The following is a 6779-nucleotide window of genomic DNA, read 5'->3' on the forward strand; positions in this document are numbered from 1 at the left end:
AATGCACACATGCCTTTGATTCAGCAAGTCTGTATCTAGGAATTTATGTTATAAATGTATTTACCCAGTAGAAAATGGCCTGTGTTCTAGGACATCTGTTGCAGCATTGTTGTAGTGCCAGAAGACTGAATCAACTCTAAAGTCCCTCTGTAGGTACTAGTAATATAAATCACGGGACATACTTACGAAGGAAGACTCTACAGACGCCAAAGTGAAAAGGGGAAGCTCTATTTGAACTAACATAGAAAAATAGCTGAGATTTATCATAACATGAAAAATATAAAGATGCAGAAAGTGTGTATAGTTGCTTCCACTGAATTCAGAAAATAATGAAGGTGTGCATATGTTATCACCTATCTCAGGAAAAATACGCAATGAACTAGTGAAATGGGAAAATACTACTTGAACATTCAGATGGTAGAATGGTTTATGGGAACTGATGAAACCCCTGTGAGCTATAGCACGCCTTGAGATTCTTTTCTCTCTGATTGTTCCCTCATAACGTTGTAAAGGTTTAAGATTAATCTGTTTTCCCTCTAAAGATGAAAAACAAGTGATAGGATCTGGGAACTGAGGAGTCAGGAGATGGCGATATCTGGAGACCAAATTTCAATGATGCCAGAAGGGACCCTAAGAATACCTTGAAAAGCTCATCATGACTGGCAGGCAGTTTGCAAGACCACCTCAAAGGAAAATTAAAAATTCTCCAGATTCCTCAGCCTTAGCCTTTCTTTCCCTATAAAACCCTCCGGCTGGCCTTTTTGGGGCAGACAGAATTTGGGAGGAACCTATCCCCTCTGTCTCTTGCATACCAGTATTCAATAAAGCCCTCTTGCTGCTTACCTCCCTCCTGTCTCAGTATTGGCTTTGCGGCAGGCGGCTAGAACCTGCAATTTGGGGTAACACTAGTAGCTGGGATTACCACTGGGGATGGACCTGGGTAGTTGATCTGAGTGGGAGGATAACTAATTTTACATTGTGCATTTTACATTTTATACAGTGTTAATTTATTACTCTAAAAATAAACAGCTGCTAAAATTAAAACTGAAATAATAATACATGGAATGGGAACGTTTCTGTGACAGAATGAAGGTGTTTAATGCCACCACAAATAGCGTAAGTCAGCTCAACTAGAAGACTCTGCTCATGACAACAAGGATCTGGAAAGCAGGACGCGTGTGTCCTAACTTTGTCTTCATTATGGCCTTTCAGTAAGGCCTTGACACCCTAGTGCCTAATTACTTTTCAGATATAAAGTCTGAGATTTTTCTGGAATAGCCTCTAAATTCAATCCCCCAAATTACAACATTGGTAAATTAAAAGCAGAATTTTTCTTTAGGGTCTACTTAACTTTTTAGGAATTTCTATAGAGTGCTTTAGACCCTGCTGTGGCTAAAAGGAACTCCTTGTAATTCCACAAGCTGGACATGTTACTGTTACCGCAAATCGTGGATTTGAGCCACCTGCCGCAAAGCCAATACCGAGACAGGAGGGAGGTAAGCAGCAAGGTTTTATTGAACACTGGTATGCAAGAGACAGAGGGGATAGGTTCCTCCTAAACTCTGACCCAAAAGGGCTGGCTGGAGGGTTTTAAAGGGAAAGAAAGGCTAAGTCCGAGGAATCTGGAGAATTTTTAATTCCCCTTTGAGGTGGTCTTGCAAACTGCCTGCCAGTCATGATGAGCTTTTCTAGGTATTCTTAGGGTCCCTTCTGGCATCACTGAAGTTTGGTCTTCTGACATCACCTTCTCCTGACTCTTCGGTTCCCAGATTCTATCCCTGTTTTTCATCTTTAGAGAGAAAACATAGATTAATCTTAAACCTTTACAACATCATGAGAGAACAATCAGACAGAAAAGAATTGCAAGGCATGCTATAGCTCACAGGGGTTTCATCAGTTCCCATAAACATTATCTATTCTACCATCTGAATGTTCAAGCAGTATTTTCCCATTTCAGTACCTCCTGACTCTGGGTCTTTTCACACAGTATACAGGTATCTTAAAACAACCTTGCTTCTTCACTCTGTATCCTTTGCTAATTTCCATTCCTCCTTGCCCAAAACCAAACCTGTTGCCCACGAGTTGATTCATATCAACCCTATAGGACAGAATAGAACTGCACCATAGAGTTTCCAAGGAGCACCTGGTGGATTCAAACTGCTGACCTTTTGGTTAACAGCTGTAGCACTTAACCACTGCACCACTAGCGTTCCTCTCTGTTCCTTCATTAAAAAAAAAAAAAAAGCCCATTGCCATCCAGTGGATTCTGATTCATAGCAACCCTATAGGACAGAGTAGAGCTGCCCCATAGAGTTTCCAAGGAGCACCTAGTGGTTCAAACTGCTGACTTTTGGTTAGCAACCATAGCGCTTAACCATTATGCCACCAGGGTTTCCTCCATAAGGGGTCCTATTTCCTGACTTCCTAAGACTGGATGCGGTGTCCCTCTGTGCTGCCATTATGCTATGATGTCACTTCTACCATAGCAATTTTTATGTAATTACAAATATTGATATTACCTATTTAAAAAAAAAAAAAAAAAAACCAGTGCTGTTGAGTCGATTCTGACTGGAATCCGATGGTGGAAGTAAAGATAGCTCCTTGTTCTTCTTCTTCCTCGTATCTTTAGCTGTTAGCACAGAACCTATTACATAAAAATCAGGTGTTAAAAAAATTGGTTGAATAAACACATGAGATACCATCCAGTAGCACCCCAATTTAAAATTTGCTCATTACATTAGCTACTCTCTAGGTTTTGAAACATAAAGGACACAGTTTGGGGAATTATGCAGAAGGGACTCAGTGAAGCGGAAAGCACAGGCACACTCCTCTGAACCTGACACCCTATTCCTTCTGGGGTAGCAGACACAGCGTGTGCTCTGTGCACCTCACCCTTCTCATCCACAAAAACCACCAGGAGTGAAGTCACTGCCTTTGCTCACAGGCAATTATGAAGGTTAAAATAATAAAGGATGCGAAATAATCATGTGCCTTTCATTTTCAGCACAGTTCTATCAGCTTGGGGTGCTTCTGCCGAAATGAAGGCTTGCTTTGCTGTGAGGATCAATTTCTTACTGAAAATGATATCCTCAGATTTGCAGAGTTGTGGAATCTGCACAATGGCCAAAGAGTCATCAGACAGCATCGGTGTGGTCAGTCTTCATTTCTCCCATCTTTCTCAATCTTAGAGGCACAACTCTGCGTTTTTGAGGGTTGTGAGACAATGCTTAATCATCTCCCAGTTTCCTTCCCCTGCCAAAAAAAAAAAAAAAGGAATGAGAAGTCCTGCAGCTGAGCCAGGATCACCCAGAGGAATGTGCCTCATATTGTACATCCGGATGGTATGGTGAAGGAGATGATGGACTCAAATAAGGTCTACTTCCCATTCAAATCTCCCTACACACATCACCAGCAATAAGAATATGAAACAATCAAGAAGGGAATGTTGAGGTGAAATTATAGCTGTTTAGAGATCAAGAAAGGAGCCGTGGTGGTGCAACAGTTGAGCGCTCAGCTGCTAACTGAAAGATTGGTGGTTCAAATCCACCCAGTGGCTTACAGGAGAAAGATCTGGCCTTCTGCTTCCTTAAAGATTACAGTCAAGTAAAAAGCCTTGCACACAACTGAAAATTAACAAATTATGAATTTGTTGAAAGAATAGAAGATCTATTTCAAGCACTTTTTCAACAGTTTTGGAGGAAGGCAGCTTAACATCCATTCTTTCACAGGGTTTTTTGATGTAGCAAGAAGTTATCGGCTTTAGCCCTCTCTACATTCTTTTATTTCTCAGACTTAGTCTATAGCCTACTTTGGTGGTGCTGCCTTCTTACCTGTTAGGGTGAACTTGACTAGCCCTGGCAGAATTTATTTCCTAAGAAAACGCTTCAGTTTTGGGAGGTGGGGTAAGGAAGAAAATCTGTTAAAAATTCAAAGAATGTAGATATACACTTGTTTAGGAATATCAAAAACAGCTTAAGGAGGTAGGAGGGCTGACCAGACAGTATCAGGTGGTCTCCTCAGTGTCTGGATGGGCAGGAGCTGTGTAGAAATATAACCAGCACAGGAATGTCTCACTACAACTGGCTGATCCAGATTCCAGCACAAGCCACCTCTGACATCCTGAAAGGACCCTAAAAGCCTCAGGGCTCAACTAGTTCTTCTAATTATAGGGTGTTGATTGGAAAAGTTGAGCACACGGATTCTGTAAAATACTAATAGTTTCAGAAAGCTTTGTTTGTTAGTTCAAACTGAATACAGAATCTCTCCCCTTTTCCCCAAAGCTATAGGTCCATGGGCCAGGACCAGGGTATCAAGATCTCTCCACACATGACTTAACCCTGTCAAAACCAACACTTGAGGACAATCCTGATTGTGACATGGGCTCCACTTTTCCATTTAGCATTTGGCTTTAGCCTTGATCCTGTAGAGTTTCTGTTCAGGGATCTTGCCCAATACCCTTGTAGAACTATGGGTGTGACTTCTCCAACTGCTCTCTCAAAGACAGGGAAGCTTAACTAAAACTCCACTGAGGTTAAGCCCTGATTGCATTGGCTGGGCTTCCTGAAGCTGTTGACCTGCTTTAGATTCTGTTTCACACTGTTCCTGACACCCACAGGAGCTCTCTACAGTCTTAACCCTTGGATCTTTTTCCTAAAGTTCATCGATTCAAACCCACCAGTGGCTCCACGGAAGAAAGATGCGTGTCTTGTTCTGTAAAGATTTACAGCCTTGGAAATCCTATGGGGGCAGCTTTATTCTGTCCTATAGGGTTGCTATTAGTAAGAATCGACTAAACAGCAGTGTTCCCCCCCCCACCCCCAGGGGTTGGGGAGAGGAATTTTATGAACCCAAATGTCATTTGGCAGATGTCGAGTTCATTTGGTAACATTGGTAGTCCCTGGTGGTTTGAAACCAGGTTTGAGTTACAATGAAAACACCCTCATATGAAATTCTGCCATTTATAAATATATTGAATATAACAAGTAGATAAGGACATATAAATAACATGTCTGAAGCCTCAGGAGGTCCCTCTCTATGAAGCAAAGTCTCACTCCGAGGTGGATGTGATTAGATTGTGTGGCAGGAGCTCTGGTTTTGAAGTTAGATCAGGTGGCAGGACTCTATCTGGAGTGGAGAGAAGCAGGACAGCAGGTTCTAATCCTGGATCACTGCACAGGTGGATGAGTTAATAGGCTTGTCATATTTTACGTCCTGTTCATACATGGGCATAGGTCTTGTTCATTTCTTCTAACAATCATGTAATTCAACATCAACTCCTTATTTCTACCAGCCCTTAGGCCAATTAACAAACTGCTGTTAATTGGAGCCCCAGTGGCACAGTGGTTAAGAACTTGGTTGCTAATCAAAAGGTCAGCAGTTGGAATCCACCAGCTGCTCCTTAGAAACCCTATAGGGTAGTTCTACTGTGTCCTAAGAATCTGCCACTATGAGTCAGAATCTACTGCAAGGCAAAGGGTTGAGGTGGTTGTTAATTAAGGAAAAAAATGCTACATGTGTTAAATCACCAACTCTTAAGGGGATCTTTCCAGATTAGGGAAACCCTAGTGACACAGTGGTTAAGAGTTTGGCTATAAACCAAAATGTCAGCAGCAGTTCAAATCTACCAGGTGCTCCCTGAAACCCTATGAGGCAGTTCTACTCTGTCTTATAGGGTCACTGTGAGTGGGAATCCATGGCAACTGGTTTGTTTTTTCTTTTTCTTTTCCAGACTAGGGCAATTCATATGCTAATTAACTCCCTCAGGGGTGTAAATTGGTGTTAGCTTTTAAATATACACATCACAATTCTCATTTGGAAATGTTTTAAAGTAAATTACCACTTGTGTAAAATAGTAAACTGCCCCAGTTCCACCTGCCATTGTCAAAAAACATTGCCTCCTTCATTTCCTCACCAAGATAAAACACTACTTTTTGGTCCCTGTAACTATGTCCAAAAGGAGCCCTGTTGGTAGAGTATTAAGTACTTGGTTGCTGACTGAAAGTTCATCAGTTCAAATTCACCAGCAGCTCTACAAGAGAAAGATGTGGCAGTTTCCATAAAAATTTATGGATTTAGAAACATTATGGGGCAGTTGTATTATGTCCTGTACAGTCACTATAAGTCAAAATCGACTCGACAGCAACGGAGTTTGGGTTTTCGAACTATATCAAATGCCCCTAGTTTGTGTCCCAACCCAGGGGATCACTACACACTCTCATTCCAAGCAGTCTTTCCTATCTAACCTGTGTTAGTATAAATAAATCAACTGTGCACAAACACAAACATATGGCAGACTTCATATGCAGTCTTAGCTTATTAAATACGTGTCTAACTCGACGGCAGTGGGGTTTAGCAAATAAATAATCAATGAATTGCAATAGCTGATACCTGGTAGAAAATAATTCTCGAAATAAGTGATTTTCTTTTTCAAAAAGGAAATTATTGTTGTGTGTTTTTCTAGGATTGTAAAATAATTCCTAGTAATTGAAAAAATTCAAAAATACAGAAAAATATAAAAATAAAAAGTAATCTGTAGACACATCAATGAGTTAGAGATATTAATTTTGGGGTATATATCCTTTTAGACTTTTATCTATTCATTATTGATTTTTATGTTTTTTTTTTTATAAATAGAATCAGTTGGTACATACCATGAAATGAACTATTATCATTTTTTTATATCCTTCTGGACTTTTATCTAATCATTATTGATTTTTATGTTTTTTTTTCATAAATAGATTCAGTTGGTACATACCATGAAATGAATTATTCTCAACCAA

At 40.4% G+C, this 6779-nt stretch overlaps 1 long non-coding RNA gene across 1 annotated transcript; it reads right to left on the reverse strand.

Moving 5' to 3' along the window:
• Nucleotides 1–2519: 2519 nt before the first annotated feature.
• Nucleotides 2520–3258, reverse strand: LOC135230754 (uncharacterized). Its single transcript, XR_010321444.1, has 2 exons — nt 3076–3258; nt 2520–2644 (listed from the first exon to the last, which is right to left on the reverse strand). It is a non-coding gene; the product is annotated as an uncharacterized LOC135230754 (long non-coding RNA).
• Nucleotides 3259–6779: the final 3521 nt, after the last annotated feature.

Source organism: Loxodonta africana, chromosome 3 (assembly GCF_030014295.1).
Source record: "Loxodonta africana isolate mLoxAfr1 chromosome 3, mLoxAfr1.hap2, whole genome shotgun sequence".
Lineage (NCBI taxonomy): Eukaryota > Metazoa > Chordata > Mammalia > Proboscidea > Elephantidae > Loxodonta > Loxodonta africana.